Here is a 26,413-nt window from a genome sequence, read left to right on the forward strand (position 1 = left end):
TTTTTTTTTTTTTTTTTTTTTTTTTTTTTTTGGTTTTTCTCCGGTACCAGGAACCGAACTCACGACCTTGCGCTTGCCAGGCAGGCGCTTTCTGGATCTTATTTATCCTTCAGTTTCTCACACCAGGGAGACAACACAATGTTTACACATTTGAGTCTGATTTATTTCACTTAAGAGTATGGTTTCCAGTTGCATCCACTTACTTATAAAAGTCTCAAGTTTATCCCTCTGTATGGCTGAATAGTACTCCATTTTTATAAAAAGACTGCATCATTTTTATCCATTTCTTGGTTGATTGGCACTTGAGTTATTTCTAAACCCAGATCACATAGAAAATACTTAAAAGAATCAACAACTGGGATCTTATTAAAAATCTTTTGCATAACAAAAGAAATCATAAAAGTGTGAAAAGACAACCCACTTGGGAAAAAATTTTAAGCAGTTGTCCCTCAAAGGGTTTATATATAGAATATATAAAGAATTGAAAAAATTCAGACACCCCCCAAATTGAAAGATCCAATCCAAAAATGGACATCTGAGATGAATACACACTTCTCAAATGAAGAAGTAGAAATGACAAATAAATATATGAAAAAATGTTCACCATCATTGGTCATTTGAGAAATGCAAATTAAAACAACACTGAGATTCCATCTCACCCCAGAGAGAATGGCTATTGTCAAGAAATCAACCAATAGCAAATGCTTCTTCACTGTTTTTGGGAATGTAGATTGATGCAATCACTGTCTAAATCAATATGGAGATTCCTCAAAAAACTAGGGTTAGAGGGCCCATTCAACCCAGCTATCCCCCTGCTGGGTATTTTCCCAGAAGATCTAAAAACATCATATCACAGTGATATATGTGCACCTATGTTCATAGCAGCACAATTTGTAACAGCTAAATCTTGGAAACATATCTTGTATTGAAAAAACGTTTTAGAATTTTTTGAAATAAACTAGTGTTAAAGTCTTTACCTATATTTTTACTAGTTCAAATAATTTTTTAAAAAACTTTTATTTAAATGATGGCTATAATTCTCTTGTATCCATGGCTACATAATTTAAAGGATTTTTGTTTGAGGTGCATTGTTTTATTTATCCAGTATTTTCAAAGCACTGAAGGAAATATTAATTATGAATATGAGTAAGTTAACTTTTAAATATCTTCATACATAATTATATATAAAATATTTAGGAGATGTGGTCCCATTATGTTGCCCAAGCTACCTCAAACTCCTGAGCTCTAGCAGTTCCTCAGTTTCCCAAGTAGCTTGGATGACAATTTAAAATGTACAAATTGAAAAGTCTGTAAAAAACAGTCCTGCAATATTTTTCCTTGAAAACATTTCCTGCAGTACGATAAAAAACATTTTACTATATAGTTCCCCTAAAAGTTATATTTTAAGTATAAGAAAGAAAGGGAAAAAAAAACACTCTAGGCCTTTGATATCATAAATACCTTAAATCAGGATTATTTCTTTACCCTTTTTCATATTTTCTCTCCTTTTTACCACTGACTCTTATTCACAAAAAACTAGATAACGACAAATGAAGCGATATCAAAATAACTATAATAATAATGCATATTTATCCACCCTTTGGTGTGCGCACTAATTTCTTCACTTTCTTGGTACATGTTAACACCAATGTCACTTTTCTGCACAACAGTGAACTGGCCCTGCGATCCATCCTCACAAGGTATCATTTCGCTATTTTTCTTTTTGAAGGAGGATGAAGACGTTCTCTGGCCTTTCCCTCTGGACAGAGAAAGCCAGGTAATTTCTGTTTCTCTGTCTGTAAAGGACGAATAATCCTCAGAGTCATAGCCCTCCCCTGCCTGCCGCCAGCATCTGGTCCCAGTCATCCTCCACATTCCTTCGAGACTTTCCCTTCGTCGTCCTCTAACCTTTGCTCGTTGACCCAGATCTCCACACCTCTTTTCTTAATTTGCACCCCATTTTCCTAGATTTGACTCCTAAGCCATCTTCCATTTCATATCAAATTCGTTGTTTTATATACTTCCTCACTCATAATACTATAAATTTTTTTGCTATATTCACAATTTTTAAGTTCTTGTGGTATGATCCAGATGTTTATACTGAACAGCATTGCCAAACACCAAACATGTAATATTAACAGCATGGTTACAAAACCCCTAGTACTATCTAGAATATTTTCTCTTATATAACTAGAAAGAGAATTGAATGTGCAAAATAAGTAACAAATAATTTAATTTCAAAAAGGATTATCATAGCACTTAAGCTAAACAGAGAAGTCTATATTAGAAAAATTATAATTTTTGAAAAAACTTAATTTTTAATTATTCAATTATAATATATCATAATATATGGGTTGATTGTACCCACAGTTTGTTATATTAAGAAACATGAGCAGATTTTATAAGAACTCATAATCAGAAATAAACTATGTTATGAAAGCAATTGTCATACTTCTAATATAGTAGTCGTGTGTCTGTGTGAGTGTGTATGTTTAGATCTAGATAAGCAAATCAAAGTTATGTCCCCAAGTGCTATTGTCTAGCTGTATGATTTGGGTAGACTTTTCACTTCTGCAAGTTTCAGTTTCTGTAAAATGCATGCAACAATAGTCTATATCTCATAGAAATAAACATGAAAGGGCTGGGGTTTTAGCTCAGTGGCGCAGTGCCTGCCTGGCAAATGTGAGGCCCTAAGTTTGATTCCCGGTAACCCCCCCCCAAAAAAGAAATAAATGTGAAAATGTTAAGTGCTTGCTATTGTGTTTAATAATATATACATGATCAATGAATTATATTCCTGTGTTCATATAGTAGTTGCCACTTCTTTGTTACATAGCAGAAAGTCAAAACACCTCTCCTATAATTTTTGTAGATTCATTTTTGTTTAGGTGTCTTTGCTTTTATAAAACTAAGAAACTATGATGTTTTTTCCTAGTTGTATAATTATAAAAGTTAAAATATTAAAAATTGCACATATTGAGTAAAGATTTCAGAAAGCAAATAGAAATTAACAGAACCTGACTAATGTTTGTATCATATATATACTGCAATATATATCCATAGGTATTCTACTCTAGGATGGCAAGTGTTTATGAGATACACAGATTGGTTCCTTAAATGTGGTATTGACTTTAGTGTAAAACTATTTAATTTTTAAATTTACTGGAAATGTAGAATTTTGAAGCCCTCTCCAAAATTATTAAACATATTTTCCTAAACTTTTTCAATTTTTATATAACCTTCTTTTACTAAAATCTCCACATTTTATAAAGATGACAAGAAACTAACATATAGTTTGTGGGAAGTGGCTGAGCTGGAGATTGACGTTCAGGGCTAGAGCCAGGCCAGCCCCTAGAACACAGAGCACCCATGATGACCCAGGTAAGTTGTTAGGGGGAGGGGTTTCACCTGACATCAGCCTGCCTGGTGTATAAATAAACCCGCTGCTGTCGTTGGGTAATTCCTTTTCTCCCACAGGAGAGGAGGCTGCCCCTGACCTCAGCTCTCTGCACGTTGACCCTTGTCCTCCTTCCTTCTTCTTCCACCATCCTCCCCGATGAATTTCCAGAGCTGCACTGGATGTGGCAAAATTTCTCTTACATACACACTCAAGTGTGCCACTGCTTCAGCAGGATTGATTAGTTTTTGTTAGTGTGTATTGAATAAAAGTATTTAAAAATATATACAGATAATCAGCTTAGAATGAATGAAGAAAGACATCACATTCAAATCAAAATTGTTTTATCTAGTTATAGCATGATGAGCTTTGCACTAAGTCTAAGACAATTCTATTTTACTAAGGGGAGAGAATGTATTTTCCGCCTAAATGATTATGTTCTAATTCTTTGATAAATTACCATTCTTTACAAATGTATGGGAATGCTTGACAAAATAAAAAGTTACTGAAACAGAAGAATATGCTGAGAAAACAACTCTACATTTAAGAAATTAAACCAGCATATAATCAATCATGGAAATATTCTATATAGCTTTTTTGTTGCTTTTTTTTTTCCTGGTACAACAGCTGAATGAAGAAAGAACCTCAAAATCAGTTAATGTAGGAAACCAAGAAATATATTCTGTTTAACCCTCGTGTTCCTTTATTTTTCTTCCCACAGTAATAAAATACCCTTGTCTGCAGAAGCTGAACTTTTTAATAGAAATGTGGGGTAGGCAAGTTTCAAACACACTTGTCTTCCAAACTCAGACCTTGAACAATAACAAACTTTAACCATTTTCTCAGCAAAATTTTAAAAACAAGCATATATAGCTTTAAAAAGAAAAACAGCTTTACACCTCTCTGATGTCATTTGGTTAGCTATTAGAAACTCCTTTTTGCTAAAATAGTGTATACTGTTCTTTCCTTGAAAGACTCATAAACTCCTCCAGGCAACACCTACATAAATTATCCATTTATTAAATTCTACTATGCTTTTAATTCACCCCTGAACTCTTAAAACAGGTTTTTAAACAAGGCAGCCAACATTTCCCTTTGCACCTGCAAATAACAATCGAACCAACAATTAAGGAGCATTTCCTCTTCTTTGAAATTCAAATAACGGCATTAAAACAGAGAGTAATATTTTTTATCTGCATCTGGTCAGGCTATTTCCTGACATTTGAGATAAAGTAACAGGATGAATGTGTAAAAATGCTATGAAAAGAAGCTGAGATAATTCCTGGATGACTTCAGAAGTGAAGGCAATTTCTAGACCAAGGAGTATACAGATATGTAAAAATACCACACAGCTCTAACGTCACGGGAGAGGCTTTATTTTCTACACAATTTTAGAAAGCTAAAATTAACTCAACACTAAAACTTATGTGAAACACATCAAAGAGAATATTATTTCTAGTATCCATAAGATTGACATTTTTCATAGAATTTTACAACACTCTGCAATTTACCCTTCTTCAAACAGTCCCGTGTTCGTGTCTCATCTCCATTTCTACATTCTATTCTGTTCACAAAATCAAATGAGGTTTTCTGATGACTATGTCGGTTTAATTATAATAACCCCTTTGGTCTCTTTTCTTTAAAGTCCCAGTTTGAAAGCTAAACTATCAAATCACCCTAGTTAGTGAGACTATCCAGTCTAAACTCAGGTCATCTTCCAGTTTACAACTTTTTCTTTACTTCTTAAAAACAATTTTTTAAAAGGTAGATTGCTGACTCCAACCCCTATTTAATTTACTAACAGCACTAACTCCCTTTTAAACTAACTGTACTATAGATTAAACAAACTATACAGCATGTAAAAGCTACTATAGAAGAAGTTATCATCAAATATTTGCTTTTACTAGTCTCTAAGTAGTATGATAAAAGAGATATCCAAAAAATTTAAGAAAGGAGAATTTATAGAACTATGTGGGCTACCATTTGGGGGCATCTATATTCTACTTATTCACACAACATCACACTGCCCAAAAGAGAGATGTGTGGTAATTCGGGCAGCAACGGACAGTGTAGAAAGTCAAAGAAAAGTGCGGCCTGTAAGGTTACAGACCCAGGGAAGGGTTTGAAGGGAAGAGGCTGTGTAAGTGTTAGAGAAGATTTCAGTGGAAAGGTGAGACAGCGGGGAGAGGCTTTAAGCATAGGCACGACTGAAAAACCAGAGCACTTTGGAGCAGAGGGAAAAGCATGAGCAACAGAGAGACTGTGAAGTACTTGAAGCACATCGGAGAAGAGACGACAGCTGTAGAAATGCTCAGACAAGATTTAAAGGATAGTGTGGAGGGCACATAAGTGTATGGTTAGTCATTTTGCATCATCCAGTAGCAAGTGGGGAACTAGGAAGGATTTCAGAAATGTTGGCAGTACATTCCTTGTAATAACGTTACCCACTTTCATTTTTTTACTAATACGTAGCATGTGTAAAGTGTGAGATCAGGTTTGAAGGTGTTTAAAGATAGCTTTACAAGTACGTTGAAATTGAAAGCCCCTCTTGATCTACAGTCGTGAAGATACTGCCAATTTCCTAGTTCCTGCTCAACCTCAGTGAAGATTTAAACAGGTAGTTTCCATTTAACTGAGGGCAGTAGGTCATGAGTTCCGAAACATCTGCCACTGAGTGGGAGCCACTAATGGTATTTGAATTTGTGCTCTATTAATGGCCTTCCAATAATGTAAAGTATTAGATACCTCAAATCAGGTTTAGATTTTAGAAGAGGTAGACTGCAAACAGGCTGCAGACTCTAGAACCATTACAATAAACTTTGATCAGATGTCAATGGAAAAAACAGAAAATGAAATGAGGGTAGAAAACCAAATTTGATATTGACTTAAAATTGTTCAGAGAAAGTATAGATGGGCTGTAAATAAATAGCACCAATCATTTGTTGTGCTAATCAATAGTACATTAATGAATTAAGTGGTAGAATTCAAGGAAACACGGGTTTTGAGCATATTGAATTTAATTCTTTTTAAATTTATTTTTTATCTGATTAATGCATGTTTGTAGTTCATGCAGTTTGCAGACATCTTGAGGAGTGGTTACATGTACACATCACAGCTCGATTCCTCTTTTTAAATTCCTATTCCCTTCCTCTTTCCTCCTCAATTTTCCCTATTCCATTTTTCATTCTTATTGATTAGAGATTAGTAATCTTAGTTCATGCTATGGCATATAATGTTTAACTTAAAATCTTCCTCAACATCAACACTAAAATTTTGATTGGAAGTCATTACTTACAATTTCCTATTACAAATCCTATAAACATACCAAAGAGGATTGTCCTAGAAATTTAAATACTGATAACTTTATGAAACTAAGATTTTCAATTTGATAATATAAATTCGTTTGGATTTTTTTCTTCTTCTTCATAGGCAATCAGTAGCCATCCAGCAAACTAAGTGCCCCACCCAAATCCCAAGTCCTGTCAAGATGATATAGAAATTTTTCTCCCTCCTGAATTATCAGTATCTGGGAAAGATATATCCCATCAGCTTCTGATAGGGACACATTTTTGTAATTATTCTAATTATGAACTTATGTAGTATTTTTTTTCTTCTAAGTTTGCACACTTTTGCATTTTATAATCAAATTGAGTTTGTTTAAACTTCAGGACTGGATTGTATTTAATGAAAAAGCCATCCTGTTAGCACGATAGAATTCAACCATCAGTTTGACTATGAAATTTAGCCAGGGTGCCTTTAGGATTAAAAGATGTTTTTCAAGAAAAAAATTTGTTTATGTCCTTTTTCAATTCATATCAACTTTTGTGATTACTGAAATTACCTTTGTGGTATGTTATTTGACTTATTCCACAGTCTCCCTTAATGATTTGATTTCAAAATTTTATATACCCTAGCATTTCAGCCAATAAAGAATAACTGACTGCCATTGATTCTTTAAAATATGTTACCACTTAAACTTCAGAAAATATTTTATCATGCAGTAATGCATATTATATAAAGTGTTTGAGGTTTAACTATAATGTCTTCCACCTTAATAATTTGGATCAAGTAATTCAGGTTTTAAAGAACCTTTTGTAATAAATATGAATGTCTTCTTTTTTCTTTTTCTCTTTTCTTCTCTTTTTATGACTCTTTTTTCTGTCCAAATATATATGTAAAATTAATATTATATTTATGTAATATATAATGATATATCATGATATATATGATATATAATATATAGCATGCTTTATCTCAAAAAGCCTTCTATTAAGTATATCTCTCAAGATGTTCTGTTGATTCAAACTGTAATTTACAGGAACCAGATATTATTTAGCTGTTTTGTTAAGAAAATATTCATACTAAGTAACTACAAATCCTCAATGATTATGTTTAAGGTTCAGCTTGAGCTATGCCCATTTAGCACTGTATATGACAAGAAGCTGTTCAACTAGGATATTGTTAAAAGCTGCAGTAACAAAAAATCCAACTTGTCTGATTAACAAATGTGAAAATATTTCATATAGTATTAAATTCAGGGCAGCAGTGAGTTCTTTGTGAAAATAGCCTCTGAACCCTCTTCACTGTAAAAATTAAATTAAGTCAGTATTAATCAGATATAAACACAGCAAAGACTTTTATGTAAAAGCATGGAAAAATAAGAGAAAAAAGAAAAATGGTTATTGAAAATGAAATCTATCTTAGAGGAATAACATTGTTAATCATATTTAAAACAACCTAGCAAGTTCTAGTATTCTATTGCATGGCAGAGTGATTGATAATGCACTATATGCTTCAAAACAGCTAGAAGAAACATTCTCGAATGTCTTTACCTCAAAGCACTGATATTTGAGGCAATAGATATGTGTACCTTTATTTGAATGTAATATGAGTATATTATATTCAAAACATAGCATGATACCCCATAAATATGTAAGATTTTATGTCAATTTAAAATGAAACAACTTATAGTGATTTAAATTAAATTCTCAGGAAAAAGAAATTTACATATATTTACAAATAAAAAAAATACTATGCCTTATACAATATAAAAAAAGAACAAAGGCATGAACAAGTGAAAGCAGGAAATTTTATAGAGAATGGTCACTTATTAGTTTCAATGAATAGTAAAATTTGGCCAATAAGTTAAAGAAATACTGGAATAATATGAACTTTAAAGAAATAAGATTCAATGCTTATGCAGGTTTGCAGAGACTAACTCTCATAATTTAATTTTTCTCAAAAGATTGACCTCATTTACATGTGTAAAATGTCGTCTAGTGAGTATAATGAGCCTGAAAGTTATTCTTAGACTTCTTTTGCCTCCACATACCTAGTATTAATCAAAGATTAAAGACAAAGACACATGAACCATGAATAAGGACGCTTCTTAATAGTAGTAAAATTGGGAAATAGGGCTGGAGATAAACTCAGTGGTAGGGCACATGTCTAATATCCTGGAAGTTGTGGGTTCTACCCTCAATATATATCCATCAACACATGTATGGATAAAAAAATTGTGGTATTTACATGCACTGGAGCACTACTCAGCCATAAAAGGGATGAACTCGAGTCATTTGTAGGAAAATGGATGCACCTGGAGACCTATGTTAAGTGAAAGAAAGCAGACTCTTAAGCTTAAATGTTTCATGGTTGCAACATGTAAATAAAAAGCAAAATGAAAGCCAGAATGGGAAGTGGGGAGAGCTTTCTCAAATAAGAGATCGAGTGAGCAAGGCAGGCAGGAGGGAGTGGAGGGGAAGGAGTAAGAAAGGAGTTAAAATGTGTTATATCCACGTGCCAGCCTCTCACAAGGAGGTAATACTATGTACTGCGAATAGGTACTAACAAAATAGTTATAAAACAGAAAGTAAATATTTGGAAACAAGCTAAATATGTAATAACCAGGAAATCACTGAGTTACTTATTTAATGACATGAAGTACTCTAAGTAATTATAAAGCAATTTTAAAAATAGCTATTGATACTAATCCTTAATAAATATTAAGAAAGTATGTACTTATAAAACTATATTTTGAATATGATAGCACTGTATTACAAAGAAAATTTTTGAAAACCAGAATCATAATTACATCTTATGGGTATGATTTCAAAATAGTTTCTTCTTACTGTTTTTTGTTTTTTGTTTATTTTAACCAAATTACCCTATATGCATTTTGGAAAGTTTCTATATAACTTTTTATTTTACACATGTTAGGTCTACAACAGTCATTTATATACTTATCTTCATATGCATAGGCATAGTGAAATGTGTATATAGATAACTGAATTAACATATGCATCATGCCACACAGTTGCCTTCCTTGTTTCTGTGCATTAGTTAGAGTACCCATCATTCAGTTAGAGTACCTATTGTCCACTCTTCACAGCCTATCAGTGTAAAATACAGTATTATTCACTTTAGTTTCAGACGCACATTAGATTGTTTAAGTAAATTCAGAAACATGAAAGATTTCATATTTTATTTGTACTTTATATGCATTTTATAAAATTTAATTTTGAGTACAAATCAATGGAAATATGAAATTAAATGAATTTCTAAACTTAGATAAATATTTTTCTTGGTACTAGAGATCCTTCCTAAAACATTCTTCTAAATTGAAACAATTGTGAAAATATTAAATGTTTGAGGTTACTTATGTATAATTTTGAAGGTATATATTGTATAAATGAGCAAGTTTAATTTTTCTGAAAAAATAACATACTAAGAAACTTCAAAAAACTCAGAAAGCATCTTAAAAATCCAAAAGATAAAAGTAAGTAGTTTTTAAGTAAAATATAAAATTTTTAAAAATTAAAAGATGGATGTTTTGAACAATTATAGTACTCTAAAAATAATAATACTTTATAGAAAAAATCTAACCATGGGAAAAGATTTTAGTCTTTTATCTCTTAAGAATCAAAAATATTTTACATAATTTTATAATTTCAATCATAAATATTAAGTGAAATTACCAGATACAAAATTGCATTTGATGTGTCATTACCTTCTAATACAAAGGAAATGCATGAAAAACTAAATCATAACTACCTCTTATTGGGATGATTTCAAGACAGTTTAATATTTTTTTTACTTTACTTAGCTTTTTACTTTTAATTAGACTATATGTATTTTAAAAAATTTTATTCAATTTTAATGTTTTTATTGCATATATTTAATGCCTTTTCCTATTCATAGTATCAATATGCAGTTGCTTTGCTTTTCTAAAAGTATACCCCATAATTGTTGCTTCATTTTTTTCTACTTTTCTTAGAGCTTTATCTTTCCCAGAATTTCAACTTGATTTTCATTTTTCTTGTCGGTGGAAGACCCATGCCTAATCCCATCAAGACGTCCCCAGTTCTTGCTCATACGATTGTGTACTGGCTTCTAATTGTACTGTAAGACCCCTAACCTACATCTAAACTGGACCGATTCCACATTACGTTGTTGCATTTCTCATTATCTTGGGATTTCTTTTTGTTATTTTCCTCACTAATTCTTGAAGTCATTTACTTTCCTTGATATTAACATGTTATTTTAGTAGGAGTATTTAAGTTATTTGTCCAAAATTTTGTATCTTAGGTTTATTATCTCTAATTAAATCATTGCTTTTTCATAAAAAAATCCATGTGATCTTTTTTCCTGAATTTCTTCTTAATCCTTAAAGATCTACAGTGTCAACATTATATGGCAGAGTAAGCAAAGAATGAGGGCAAGACGCTGTTCGTGTGTGTGCTTTCCCTGACTTGTTTGTCACCTTTACTATTAGTTGATTTAGTTGCTTCCTTGTATTAAATTTACACTTCAGAAATCTTAAATCTTTTCCTGCAGTTATTCTCTTGTCATGCTTACTTTCTCCTTCTGATATTCTTCCTAACCTAGTGCTGGGTTCTCTATATCTGACATGAAGATCTTTTGCCTTTCATTGTTTTTTATTTTGTCAGTTATCTGCATGCTGATAAAATCCTTAAATTTATTAAAATTTACCCTCTGGATTACTAAGAGCTTCTTCAATCCTTTTATTGAGTATGACTCCTCAATAAGGTTTATTTTAATTTTTAGGTCTATTATCTTGTATGAAAAATGTACACATATAATACATACATATATGTATGGAATATCATCCTTATCTGAGGTGCATAGAACAAGAACTATTCTAAATTTTGTTATTTTTCAGATTTTGGAGGTATCCTGAGCCTGAGACCAAGACTAAATAAGAACTGCATTACTTTCATGAGCACCTGAAGGAAATTTTATACAGTATTTTTAGTAGACCTGTATTCTGGTTGTGATGTGTCTCATGAGATCAGGTATAGAATTTTCCATTATGGTATCATCTCAGTGTTTAAAAAATGAATTTGGGAGCATTTGGATTTTTAGATATGCAAATGAGGGATGCTCCATCTGTGTGTAAATGTTCTTCATATAATAAAGAGCACAAAATGTTACTATACATGTAATACAAATACACATGTGTAGGTTTGAGAGGACATTACATCTACAGAACAAGAAAAGCTTGCTATATTCTTGTTCTGTAAAAACAATAACTCCCCAAACCTGTCTTAAGAGAGTAATAACAGTATTTAGGTGAGATGGCAGAGGAGTCCCTCTATCTTTGGTTGAAATATTCATCAGACAATTAAAGTGGTAGCCACTGAAGATGTCAAAGTATCACTTGTTAAAAAGGTCTTAAAGAATACATCTAATAAGGGAGGAACTTAAAAATAGATCAGAGAATGTGATCTTGTTCATAGCCAGTTATTTAGCTAGAATGTATGTCAGGTAATTTTGAGATTAGCCAAGATGAGTTCCCTTTCCTAAAGTGAGAGAAGTAGTAAATTAAGTCAAAGTGATACAAAGTACAACATGAGATAATACTGGCCAAGGAAGAGCCAGCGGCTGGGAGGAGGGAACACTGACTCAGCTTCTTGTTGGAGTGGCGAAGTTCAAAAACGTCCACATGAGCAGCACCTGAAGACTCAGCCACTGGGACGAAACCTGTTTCATGCCTTATCTTATGTCACAGGTAGGAGTTAATACACAAGAAGCTAAAGGGAAGGGGGCTACAAAAGTGCCAGGACTCATGCTGGAAACCAAGGTGAAGACTAGGTATGAGAACTATATTTGGAAATGAACTCTGATGTTATTAACTACTTATTGAACTACTTCCCCATAATGTGAAAGGATACAAATAAAACTGCTGAGGATATTAAATTAATTTTGTTATCAATAAAACCCCAAATCTAAAATCAATGGCCAGCTGTGCATGGTGGAGCATGCCTGTAATCCCAGCACTCAGGAGGCTGAGGCAAGATGATGGTTGCGAGTTCAAGACCAGCCTGGGCTACAAAGTATAGCAAGACCCTGTCTCAAAAAGACCAAAACATAAAATAAAATAAAAATAGAACAGAACAATGGCAAATGTTTTCTAAATCTTCAATAAATACTCCAACCTGAGGAAGTAAGCTGAATCACAGTGGTTATTTCAAAGGAGTTAATTATCTTATAAATCATTAAATGTACACAAATATTATCAGTCAACAATTATGTATCAATAAATTTAGAACAATAAATACAATGAGAAATGGAAACACCTTAGCCCAGTCCTCATGTATTATAAGTCGGGATGCAAAGTGTCACTCTGCCAAAGATCATACAGAAGCTAAGCAGTCATATTCATTGTCAAACTCTGCCAGTTTCTATTTCCAATATAGATTTATATCATGGCATTTTTAATAAATTCATAATCCATTCTGTCTTTATCCACACTAACTAGTGCATATCTATGCAAAAATAGAGACGCTGAGTCTGCAATGGGGCTCAGAGTCTACACTTTTCCAGTTCCTACCTGCGGCTGGTGCTGATAGTTCTTGGACCATACACTTGGGCGATTAATTATTCACCTTTATGAATATCTACTCAGACCAGGAACGTCCATTACAGCAACACTTAATACATTTATGATATACAGTCATTACCCCAATTATCTTAATTCAAGAAATATAAACATTTTAAAAAATATTTATAGTTTTATAATTTTGTGTAAGAATATTTATTGTGCTTCCTTTCTGTGGGGAGGCTGTTTTCAATAAAAAGTAGGTGTTCGCAGTGTGAAAGTCTTTTGAAGGTTTATTATGTAAATTTCACTCATACATTCCTTTACAGTAACTAGCAAATTGTTCACACATTATACATGTAGAGTAAAGGAATATTTAATGCATGCATCACTTTATTTCTCAAGAGTTCAGATTATTCATTGAATAATACTGATGATTAAATCTTTCCTACCATCCCCTGTCCACATTAGCATAATCAGTGGAATGCATGAATCTTAAAAGATGCATGAAACTTAGCAGAAAAATAAACTCTTTGAACCTCCAAACATTGGTCTGTAAAATGCTAATTTTGGTTTTTTGGGGGAAGGGGTACTAGGAATTAAACTCAGGACCTCGTGCTTGCCAGGCAGGTGCTGCACTGCTGAGCTATATCCCCAGCCTGTAAAATGCATATCATAATGATTTGGATTTAAGTTAGATAAGAAATACAACTCCTAGTTACAAAAACTAAGTTTTAAAAATTCTTACTATATTATAAGTTCTTCTCTCACTACTAGTACCATCCTGTAGCAATTAAAAACATTAACTAGGTCTAGTCCTTTCTTTCTGGTTTTTGAGACATCTCTCACTATGTAGTCAGGCTGGCTTGAACTCATAGTGATCCTCCTGCCCCAGTCTCTTGAGTGCTAATTACAGCACCACACCCAGCCCTTGTTTGGTCTTTTAGATCACAATAGAGGTAAGAATTTTCCAGAGAGAAGATGTTTTCCATAGTCACTTTCTTATTTGCATTAGTCAGATATCCCATCCCTGACACAAAATTACTGACATCTAAAACTTAACAGGAGAGGTTTAACATGGCTGACTTTGGGCAGGCTCAGTCCATGGCTGGCCAGCTCCAAAGCAAAAGCAGCATGGTGGAAGAGCCTGGTGGAAAACAGTTGCTCAAGCCCGGGCAGCCAAGAAGCAGAGAGAAAAGACAGGCGCCAAGAACAAGAATCCACCTTGCACGCTCACACTCCCAGTGCCCCACGTCTGATCAGGCCCCACCACTAACAGCACATTCACCTAAGGAACCCACCCGGATGAACTCACGGATGAGACAGTGCCCCCGTGACCCAGCACCGTCTAGCCACGTGACACTTTGCAGGGATATTATTGATCTAAGCCTTAACAGTATATTTGTTACAGTGCTGACACCAAAACTGAGTTCACTGAATAGAATTCATCTCAGTCTTACAAGTCTATATTTGTTTACCTAAGTAACAAATTTGGAGATATCACTATGTAATACAACAGCCAGTGTTAATTTTCTATTACCTTGTCTGGAATTCTGTATTGCTTGTATTGTTTTTGTGTTATTTTGTAAAGGTATGTGTATTTGTTAATATGTTTTCGTTCTTTAATCAAAACAAAAAAATCCAAAAAAAGAGATTCAATTTATATTTAGGATATAATTATAGCAAAAAGAATATATATATAATATATCTATTTAAAATAGCCAAAGCAAAATATTTCATTGTGTATAAGTAATATGTACTAATAAAATAAAAATTACACTAACAAATAGAATTTAAATGTTGTAGCGTAACATACTTGCTTCAACTCATTTAGTTTTATTACTCTAATGTGGGTTTAGAAACATCTTAGCATTTGGAAAGGAAAAACATATTATGGGCTTCTTTTCATCCATTCCAGTGCAAAGGAAAGAAGCATGGGTTATTTAGAATAACAGACTGCACAGAGCTAATTATACCCGAAACAACATCTATACAGTATTTTTAAATATAAACCAGTTGTCATTTTTGTTATGCTTGTTAATTTCTAAAATATGTGATTTTACTGTAATTGTGTAGTATTAAATATTTTGTTACATAATAGTTAAAGCTATTTAGAAGAATAATTTTAGAAATAGCTAAATTAATATCATTAATGATGTGCCTCTGTATACATAAATTTTTAAAAGGATTCTATTTTATATCTGGAGTTACTTTAGAAGAAATTTTAAAATACCATGAATTTGAAAACCCAAAATCTATGCTTATGTCAATCTTTTTGATTCTGTGATTAGGCTAGAAACATTCAATTCACTGTCTCTTTCATAATTTGTTCCTTAAAATACCACATTGTTATAGGTAAGTTTATGTCATGGGACTTCCACTTTCATGAAAAAAATGTTATTGTGTCTATAAATAATTAATTTTTGAAGGAAAAACTGCTAACCTGGTAAAAAATAACATTTTCATACACTAAATTTTGGAAGTCATATTCTCATAATTGTTGACTGGAATTCACCTTTCTCTATAAGAGTTAAAATAGATAACTACACTTGCCAAGTGATTTTCTTTTTTTAAGATACAAGTCTTTTTTTTTTTTTTTTTTCATTTAAAAGACAATGACAGAACTTTTCACATTTTGGGTAATAATATTAAGGAAATAGGTGAACTTTGTTTACTTCTTTAAAGAATTGCTAACAGGCCAAAGTTTTTGTCTTTAGTACATTTTTAACTGCTTATCTCTGCCAAATATTCCTTTTGAGCTGTTCTTAGACACCTTCAAAATAAGTAAAATACAGTGATGCCTCAGTTCGCAAACTTAATTTGATCTATGATTTTGGAAAAGATCAGGGCCATGTTTGTGTTTGTGTGGGAATGATAGCCATGTCAGTCACACAGTGTAGAGTTTGCAAACAAAAATAAAATTCTGCAAATCCCTTCAGCCTGCAAACCAAATTGCTTGCAAATAAAAACATTTGTAAATGTAATAAATATATTTGTGCAAGGCCATATCATAACACAGTTCTGCTCCTCAGCAAATCTAACTCGAGCTTATCAAGATTATGCAAAGAATAACCAGGCTTGTTTCTATGGAATGTGTCATATGAACACACAAGCCAACTAATGCTGTGTCAGTTCAGTAAGATACAAACATACTTTAGAACACAACTTCTTCATAAGAATTATGAATTCAGTTAACAGACATTCATTTAACCACAAAACATGAAACTCATTTTGTAGGAAAAGTTAGCCTTAGAATTGAGTTTGTAAACAGACACAAGTGAAATTCTAACAAATGAGAAAGAACATAAAGAAAGAAGCAAATACATCAGGTTGAAAGGGAGAAAAAAGACCATTAAAATGGTGACAGAAGCAAACTTGTGCAGTTTCATTAGCCCAATGAAAAGTCCCCTATGTTAAATCATCAAAAGATGCTAACAATGTTGCAGAGGACAGGATACTCTATATAGCATATCTCAAAACTCCACCAAAATACTTCTAGATTTAGTAACCAAATTCAGCAGTGTAGCTGGATACAAAGTCGACACTCAAAAATCAATACCATTCCTGTACACAAATAGCAAAATGATGGAGAGAAAATAGGGAAACAACACTTTTCATGATAGCATCCAAAAAAAAAAAATACCTAGGAATCAATTTATCAAAGTAAAAACTGATACATTGAAAACTACCATATTATGAAACAAGAGCTCAAAGAGGATATCAGAAAGTGGAAAGATATCCCTTGTTCTTGGTTAGGAAGAACCAATATAGTGAAAATGGCCATACTTCCAACATTGTTATATGCATTTAATGCAATTTTGAGCAAAATCCCAATAGCATATCTTATGTAATTAGAGAAAACAATCCTAAAATTTATTTGGAACCAGAAGAGACATAGAATAGCAAAACAATTCTGGACAACAAAGACAAGGCAGGAGCTATTGCAATCCTTGTCTTGACATTATACTACAAAGCTCATGTGGTAAAAACAGCATAGTTCTGGCAACAAAAACAAAACAAAAGAAACAAACAAACAAACAAAAAACCCTAAGATCAGTGAAACAGATTAGAACATGCAGAACCAACTCCAAACACTCTCAAACACTTTATCTTTGATAAAGCAGCCAAACAACTTCACTGGGAGAAAGGTAGCCTCTTTAACAAATGGTGTTGGAAGAACTGGCTTTCCACATGCCCAAGATTAAAACTAAACCAGTATCCTTCATGATGCATTAAACTCAAATTGGGATAGGTTAAAGATCTAAATATTAAAACCGAAACACTAAACCTGCTGGAATCGGTAGAACTCTTGAAGACACTGGTATAGGCAAAGACTTTATGAACAAAACCCTGATCTCACAGGAAACATCACAAAAGTCAACAACTGGGATTTCATCTTATTAAGAAGCTTTTGTACAGCAAAAAAATCACCAACAGAGAAAAGAGATAACACACCAAGTGGGAGAAAAACTTTTGCCAGCCATTCCTCAAACAAAGGACTAATATCTAGAATATATAAAGAACTAAAAAAAATCAGATCCCCAGATTTAAAGACCCAATTCAAATACACACTTCTTCTGATGAAGAAATAGAAATGGAAATAAATACATGAAAAACATCTTCAACATCTCTAGTCTTTAGAGAGATGCAAATTAAAACAACACTGAGATTCCATCTCACCCCAGAAAGTATGGCTGTTATCAAGAAATCAACAACAAATGCTGGAGGGGCTTGTTGCAAGTGTAGACTGGTGCAACCACTGTTGAAATCAGTGAGGAGATTTCTCCAAAAACTAAAACTAGAGATTTCATTTGACCTAGGTTTCACCTTCTTGGTATCTTCACAAAAGAATTAAAAGCATCATAACAGAGTGATATATGTGCACCCATGTTTAGAGCAGCACTGTTTGTAATAGCTAAATCTTGGAGAAGGCCCAAATGCCTATCAATGAATGAATGGATAAAGATAAGTTTTTTTCTACACTGGAGTACTACTCAGCCATAAAAAGTGATAAACTTGAGACATTTCTAGGTAAAAAGATGCACTTTAAAAGCATTTTTTTTTTTTTTTTGGTGGTGGGGGTTTTTTAAAGACAGGGTCTCACTATGCAGTTTAGGTTGGTCTTGACCTCATTATGTAGCCCAGGCTGGCCTTGTAGTGGAGGTGATCCTCCTGTCTCAGCCTTCCAAGTGTCGGGATTACAGACATATACCACCACGCCTAGTGGAACCACACTCTTAAGTGAAATAAATCAGACACACATGTGTAAATATTGCATTGTTTCTCTGGTGTAAGAAATTGAAAGTGTAAATAAAGACCAAAATGTGTAATAGATATTGTGAAATAAGAAGAAAATATTCAAATGAGAAGGGGAACTAGGGAGAGGGGAGTGGGGAAAAGGAAGGAAAGGAAAAGAAAAAATAAATGACAAAAGGAATAAAAGGAAAGAAAGCTTTTGCAAATAAGGAGGGTAAGAGGGATTGCAGGGAGGGAAGTGGAATGCAAAGAAAAAAAAGCAAGATAGATCGTGTACAGGTACAAATTCCCTATGATGAATGAGATCACTATGTATATCTAAAATGTACCAGTAAAAAAGAACATTGTCAACTTCTAGTATTTGGTTTTAAGTTTGTTTTGTTGGAGAATATTTATTTAATGATTTTCTCTATGAAGAACCAAAAGTTCTACACAAATAAATGTCTAGTCCATGGAAAGGTTCATCTTCATAGTTGTTTGGCCAAAGGAAGATTAAGCACAAAGAACACAAGCATGCAGTAAAAATTTCAAGGTGATAGCAACAAAGAATTTACTAGACATGGGAAGCAAAAACAAGAGGTCTCCAAAAATTCACGGAATGTGAGGATTCGTGGAGATATTTATGTGGAACACCACTAATGTGGTTACCTACGTGAATTCAAACCCAGTCCCAATATTTGAGAAACATAAATTCCCTCCCAGACTTAACTAAAAACCTTATTTCTATAGACAATGGTCCACAAAAATAAATTTTCTCTGACATAATAAGGTTCAAGCCAGCTTCAATAAACACACACGAAAGAAGTATATGGAAGAGAAGAAAGTCTCTACTCATAAAGGAAATAATCCTATGTAAAGAAATCAAGAAAGCCACAGTAAAATAAACTACTAAAACTAATAAACTTTAGCAAGAACATAGGGTACAGGATCAATACAAAAATTATTTTTATACTCTAGTAATCAACAATTGTAAAATAAAATTTAAAAATCTGACAGCATTAAAAATAATAAAGCATGTAAAAGTAAGTTTAACAGAAGAAGGATAACACTGTTATATTCAGTAGCAGAAAATGTTGATGGGGAAAAATAGATTGAAGGGAGCTGAGATACATTCATAGTTCGAGGTTGGAAGACTCAGTATTTTTCAGATAGCCACTTTCTCCTGTGATCTGACAGTTCAATGCATTGCACAGCAAAGCCAACTTCTTCCTTATTTCCTACAGGGAAATTGAAATGAAACCTCATAAAAAGAATTTTTCTTGTATTTCCATCTTCTCAATTCTAGTAAGGGCTCTCACATTGCCTACTGAAGATTTTGTTCCTGCTCTCAGAGCTGCGCCAGACTAAGCTCCCCATCAGTGCTAAGCTGGATTATTCTAACCAAAATTTTCTCAAGTGACATAGCCCAAATACAAAGAATTTGAATGAACAGAGTGAAATATCTTACCGCTAGATTCAAGGGCAAGAAACTCATACAACAAACACTCTAGGATAATACATACCTAACACAGTGCACAGTGTATATATATGTTATTCACTCTTAATTTTCTAAGAGAGGAGAGCGTTCCATCTCCATGACCAGCCAGACTATAGAAAGAACAGTTCACTTTATCCAGGGGTGAGACAGAAGGAGGGAGGAAGCAGAGGAAAATAATCTCGAAATAATCTCGATCACAATTACACCAAGATATTAGTCATGTTAAAGTTTACTTGAGAGAAATATCCCAGTAGAAAATTGAGACGCTGCCTTTCTACATTCTGGAGGGGAAAAAAACCAACCCTCTTTTTTTTTTTTTAAATGGTGGCGTTTGAAACATCATCACTTGGAGGGGCTTGTCAGGTAAGAAAAGAAACTCATGTAGCAGACTTTCCTGTTGCTTCACTAGGAATAAAGACTTGGCCACGTTCACATTTCTTGCACATATCGGTGCCTCCGCCCGCTGCGGAGGTGTGCGTCATCAGCTCCTGGCTGTCGCACAAAGCTCCTGAACTATGAAAACTCCAAAGCCTATGCACTGAGGCGGGCTAATTTCTTAGAAGTTTGATTCTTCCTTTATTATAAACTCTAAGAAGCCCAAACCGGAGAAGGAAGAGAGGAGGGCACCCAGACTTCTCTTTTCTTCTGATCACTAACCTACGGGTCACTTTCTTTGCTCTGCCTGCACAGGTACCTTTCATATTTTCTGTTTACATATTGTATGAGGGTGGTGATCTAAAATATGAATGAATTAGTGCCTTCATCAACCTATGAACTAGTCTGTCTGCATGATTTTCAGGATGGCTTAATGGGCACCAAGAAAATAGAAATCTAGGCAGAGCACTTAAGAACACCCTCAGCCTGGGACACTGTAAGCAGCACACCCTAGTCTGTGGTCAGTGCTAGATTATCTCAGCTATTCATCAAACTTCCTTAGGGGTTAGGACAATGGCATTCAATGGGTTATTGCAAAAGCAGTATTACAAAAACTCAGAAAATAGTAGCTCAATGAAAAAACTAAATGAATTAAACAATAAGCATTAGTGTGTAGTCACATTTCTATTGAAAAAAGATTCAAGAAATTATTATTAGAAAAGGTATACATAATTTTAAAAGTATAAACATTTAATAGCATTTTAAGGGCCACAGTACTTACTTTTGTAAAAAAAAAAAAAAAAAAAAAAGGCGGTAAAAGGAAGAACCACTGCTCAGAGTGGTTTCTCATCACTTACGCAAACATTTTGATTTCCTTGTAAGATAATGAAAACATACTCCACTGAGAATTTTCCAAATTATGGTGAAACTATGTTGTCAGAAAGACTAAAGGCATAGTCATAAATGCCTGCTCTTATCCAATATCATTTTTGTAAAATCCCACAGCAGAAAACTGAGTTATAACTCACAATTGTTTGAACCACAGTTTTAAACATGAAATATTCGACTTCTACAATTCTTCCTTTTATGGCTTAACCTTGAGAATAAAAGAGAAATGATTTTTAATGTTTGAATCTGTTAACAAAGAATTACCAAGAACCTATAGCGTACCTAGTCCAGTGCTGGGCCCTAGATAATAAATAGAACGTCAAGCAGAGCAGATGGGATCCTGTATCCACGTGTAGCTGACTCAACACATCAAACAGCCCTAAAGTTTAATGATAATCTCAATACATTACCTTCCTGCCCAGAGGTTCACAAATAGATAGCATTTAAATTGTATGTTTTACCGTGCTATTATTTGTTTTAGAATCTACATATACATGAATATACTTAATTATAAATTACTTTTAAAAAAGAAAAGTCTAATAAAAATAGTCTGTTAAAGTTTACAGTTCTAAAGTCACATAGGTCAGAAATGAGACCCAGAAAGATCTAAAGATACACGCTGTCACATGGAGACAAGCAATGGCTTGCTAATTGAGTTAAGTAATATGAGTTTTTAGTATATTTATATTATCTAAATTTAATTTTGTTGAAATACCATTTACTATATATTCAAGAAAATATACAAACCCTTTGGAAAGAACTCTAGAATATTTTCTACTACAAGTTGTCCTTCTGAGTACTTTTATGAGGGGTTCTCTGTTGGTGAAGTTGGAGTTCTTGATACAAGGAGGAAAATGTTGTCTTTCTGTAAAATGAAAATAATTTTAAACATGAATTTTAGGGGCTGGTGAAACAAACGTTTATTCTGGTTGATGATAGGATGCTGAAAAAATACTGAAAATATGAGGCAATGTCATACAAATTACAGGGATGAGTGTAACTAGAGATGGGAGGCAGCACAGCCTAGTGGGACTGTGGTAGAACGAGGCAAATTTAGAAGAGCAGTCCCCGCATGCAGAAACCATTCAACATCTGAAGAAGGAAGAAAACGGCACAGACAAGGCGAGTGAATATAAAAGGTAATTATCCTCAATGACGGAGAATGTGTTGTGGAGAAATGCAGTTTGGACGTGTGTTGTGAGAACAGTAAGGACCCTGGGAGGAATTAATGCTAGGGAAGATAGTGAAAAAGAACCTAAGACACTTTCTTCATAATAGAGGAAAGGCAGAGCAGGAGAGCAAGACAGCCTCTGCATGCATCTAGCACAAATTTTATTGCCTTCTCTGTAAACCTGTCGCTTACTTTTTATATTAGAGTTTAATTATTTTTAAGATATTGGGTCTCTAATTCATATTTTGCATAAATTTTTTTATAGTTTCCCTAATTCCTATGATATGCATAAATTAACAAGATATAATTTTAACCAGAATAAACGTTTGTTTCACCAGCCCCTAAAATTCACATTTCCTTTTTGTTGATTCTGCATTTCCTTTTTGTCACACACTAATGATTCACAGTACCAGTGATGCGTTCTCAAAGACACAGTCCATAGTGGGGCCTCGACTACAGCTTCATTATTGCCTTGCTTCTCCAGATTGTGTAGGATTCTGTCCCTCTAAATTATCTTATGTCTTCTTCATGAAAGGAGGACTCCATTCCTGACTGCACATTTCACACTATATTATGACTGTTCATTTTCATTTGCTTCATAATGTTGAAAATATAGCTTGTTATACAGGTGTGACTAACATACATGGTGAATTTTTTAATTAATAACTTATTAGAGTGAAAAATATTTCCACTAACCCCCTCAAAACATACATCCCATCTTTTTTGTCCCTTTCTAAAGATGTCTGACAGTCGTTTCTCATGAGTTACTCTCTTGTGACTAACTCGGTGTCTTGAATCAAGTTAAAATTCTTTATGTTTCATGGTTATCTTCATTTTGAGAAAGAGCCAGAAGTCTCATAGGGTCAGATCCCACGCATAAGATAGATGAAAACACAAAATAATGTTTTATAAGCCTGAAATCCTTTTCTATGGCACTTCATGGAAGCTTTTACCTAATATTTTATCACACCTCATAAAGACGTGAAAGAGGACTTCAGGGATGATTCGGAAAGTGGTCAGGATGGGGTGCTGGCATTGCAAGTGAGGAGTGGGAGTTAATCGCAATATATCTGCTACTGTAATACATTCTCTTTTTTATTTTAAAAATAAAAGGAGGAAAACATTAATGGAGACATAACCTTTTACAAAATAGCAAAAGAACAGTATGGAAAATACAGAGTTACAAACAAAGTGGTAGGAAATTAACAATGCTTGTTGCATTACATACTGATATCTTCAAAGTGGGCTCTCATGAAAACAGATAGAGACATGCAATATTGACCAATCAAGGACTCATTAACAGTTTCAGCAAACAAATAGACAACAGTAGAACAACAATGTTAACTATCCTGTATATATCTACATTCAAAATTTCTCCTTCTTTCCCTTCTTTTCCCACATCCCAGTTGTCCTTTACCCTTGAGTGTTTTCCTATCATTTCACAATGTCTGTCATACCTCCGAGTTTAAATTAACTCTTTCAGGTTTTACACTAGTGAGAAAATGTGGTGCTTCCACATGCAGGTTTGATTTATTTCACTTATAAGTATGGTCTCTAGTTGTGACCATTTACCTGTAAAAGCCTCGAGTTTATCTTTCTTTATAGCTCCCATTATATAAAAGTACCACAATTTTCTTATCCAATCCTCAGTGGATGGACATTTGGGTTGCTTCCACAATTTAGCAATTACAAATTGTGCTGCTATGAGCATAGGTGCACATACATCACTGTGATATGATGTTTTTAGATCTTCTGGGAAAATACCCAGAAGGGGAATAGCTGGGTTGAATGGGACCTCTAGACCTAGTTTTCTGAGGAATCTCCAAACAGATTTCCACAGTGCTTTCACCAGTCTGCATGCCCACCAGCAGTGGAAAAGAGTTCCTATTACTGCACAGCTTTACCAGCACTTGTTATTGGTTGATTTCTTAATGCTAGCCATTCTTACTGGGGTATGGTGGAATCTCAATGTTTTAATTTGCATTTCTCGAATGACTAATGATCTTGAACATTTTCTCATGTATTTATTTGCCATTTGTATTTCATGATCTGAGAAATGTGTGTTCATCTCAGCTGCACATTTTTGGATTTGGTGTTTGAACTGGGGGGGGCTGATATTTTTAAATTCTTTGTATGTTCTAGATAGAAGCCCTTTGTCTGAGGGACAGTCAGCTAAAATTTTTTCCAGGTTTGTGGGTTTTCTTTTCACTCTGCTGGTGATTTCTTTAGATGTGCAGAAACTTTTCAGTAGGATGAGATCCCAGTTGTTGTTTCTTTGAAGTGTTTCACATGCAATTTGGTTTTTGTTCGTGAACTCTCTGCCTACCCCTATGTCTTCAAGGTTTTTACCTACTTTCTCTTCCAATAGATTGAGTGTTTCTGTTTTAATATTGAGATCTGTGAGCCATTTTGACTTGAGTTTGGTGCACGGTGATAGACTTGGGTCTATTTTCAGGCTTTGGCAGGTACCAAGCCAATTTTTCCAGCACCATTTATTAAAGAGGTTATATTTCTTCCAGTGAGTTTGTTTGGCCTCTTTATCAAAGATGAGGTGGCTGAGTGTGTTTTTGGTTGTGTCTGTTTCTTCCAGTCTGTTCCATTGATCCTCAGTCTGTTTTTTAGCCAGTACCAAGTTGATTTTATGATGGTAGCTTTGTAGTATAACTTCAGGTCAGGGATTGTGATTTCACCTGACTTATCTTTGTTGTCCAGGATTGCTTTTGCTATTCTGGGTCTCTTCTGGTTCCAGATGAATTTAAGGCATGTTTTCTCAAGATCTGTGAGGTATGCTAATGGTAGATGAATGGGAATTGCATTGAATCTGTATAGCAGTTTTGGGAACCTGGCCATTTTCACAATGTTGGTTCTTCCTATCCATGAGCAAGGAATATTTTTCCATTTGCTGAAATCTTCTTTGATCTCTTTTTTCAGAGTACTGTAGTTTTCATTGAATAGATCTTGTACTTGTTTTGTTAGCTTGATTCCTAAGTATTTCAATTACTTGGATATTATTGTGAAAGGTATGGTGTCCTTAATTTCTCTCTCACTCTGTTTGTTGTTTGTGTATAGGAATACTATCAATTTTGGGGTGTTCACTTTGTATCCAGCTACACTGCTGAACTTGATGATTAATTCAAGGAGTCCTCTAGTGGAGTTTTTTGGGTCTTCCATGTAAATTATCATGTCATCTGCAAATAGTGATAGTTTTACTTCTTCCTTTCCTATCCTTATTCCTTTCATTTCTCTCTCTTGTCTAATTGCTCTGGCTAGTGCTTCCAGAACTACATTGAACAGGAGTGGTGACAGCAGACATCCTTGTCTTGTTCCTGATTTTAAAGTAAAAGCTTTCAGTTTTTGGCCATTGAGAATGATGTTTGCTGTTGGATTGTCATAGATGGCTTTGATCAGGTTAAGGTAAAGACCATCTCCTTCTATTTTCTGTAGAGTTTTTGTCGTGAATGCATGTTGGACCTTGTCAAAAGGTTATTCTGCATCTATTGAGATGATCATGTGGTTTTGGTCTTTGGCTCCACTGATATGGCATATAACATTTATATATTTGCGAATATTGAACCAACCCTGCATTCCTGGAATGAATCTGACTTGGTCGTGATATATGATTTTCTTGATAATTTGCTGAAGTATCTTATTGAGTATCTTTGTATCTATATTCATTAGGGAGATTGGTCTGTAGTTGTCTTTCTTGGTTTGGTCTTTCTCTGGTTTTGGTATCACTAGATGTTTGCCTCCAGAAGTGAGTTAGGGAAAATTGCTTCCTTTTCAATTTCATTGAAGAGTTTGAGGAGTGTTGGTATTAAATCTTCTCTGAATTTCTTGTAAAATTCTGCTGTGAATCCATCAGGGCCTGACTTTTGTCGGTGGGTTTTTAATCATGTTTTCAATTTCATTAATTGATATTGGGCTGTTCATGGATTTGATATCTTTTTGACTCAACCTTGGTAATTCATACATATCTAGGAATCTGTCCATTTCTTCTGAGTTTTCTATCCT

At 33.9% G+C, this 26,413-nt stretch overlaps 1 protein-coding gene across 7 annotated transcripts in view; it reads right to left on the reverse strand.

Annotated features, from left to right (window-relative positions):
* The window catches only part of LOC102020636 (mucin-5AC), a 126,845-nt gene that overhangs the window by 11,247 nt on the left and 89,185 nt on the right, over positions 1-26,413 (reverse strand). For 5 of the 7 annotated variants that reach the window (XM_005375522.2, XM_005375519.1, XM_005375524.1 and 2 more), the window contains one exon: positions 21,979-22,096. The exons of 1 other annotated variant lie outside the window; for it this stretch is intronic. The gene's annotated coding sequence lies outside the window, so the exon portion shown is untranslated. Of the gene's footprint in view, positions 1-21,371; positions 21,394-21,978; positions 22,097-26,413 lie in introns of those variants that run through there. One more of the 7 variants, XM_005375521.2, reaches the window with a different exon arrangement.

The sequence above is a fragment of the Chinchilla lanigera genome, unplaced genomic scaffold (genome assembly GCF_000276665.1).
Source record: "Chinchilla lanigera isolate Chin_1 unplaced genomic scaffold, ChiLan1.0 scaffold00006, whole genome shotgun sequence".
Lineage (NCBI taxonomy): Eukaryota > Metazoa > Chordata > Mammalia > Rodentia > Chinchillidae > Chinchilla > Chinchilla lanigera.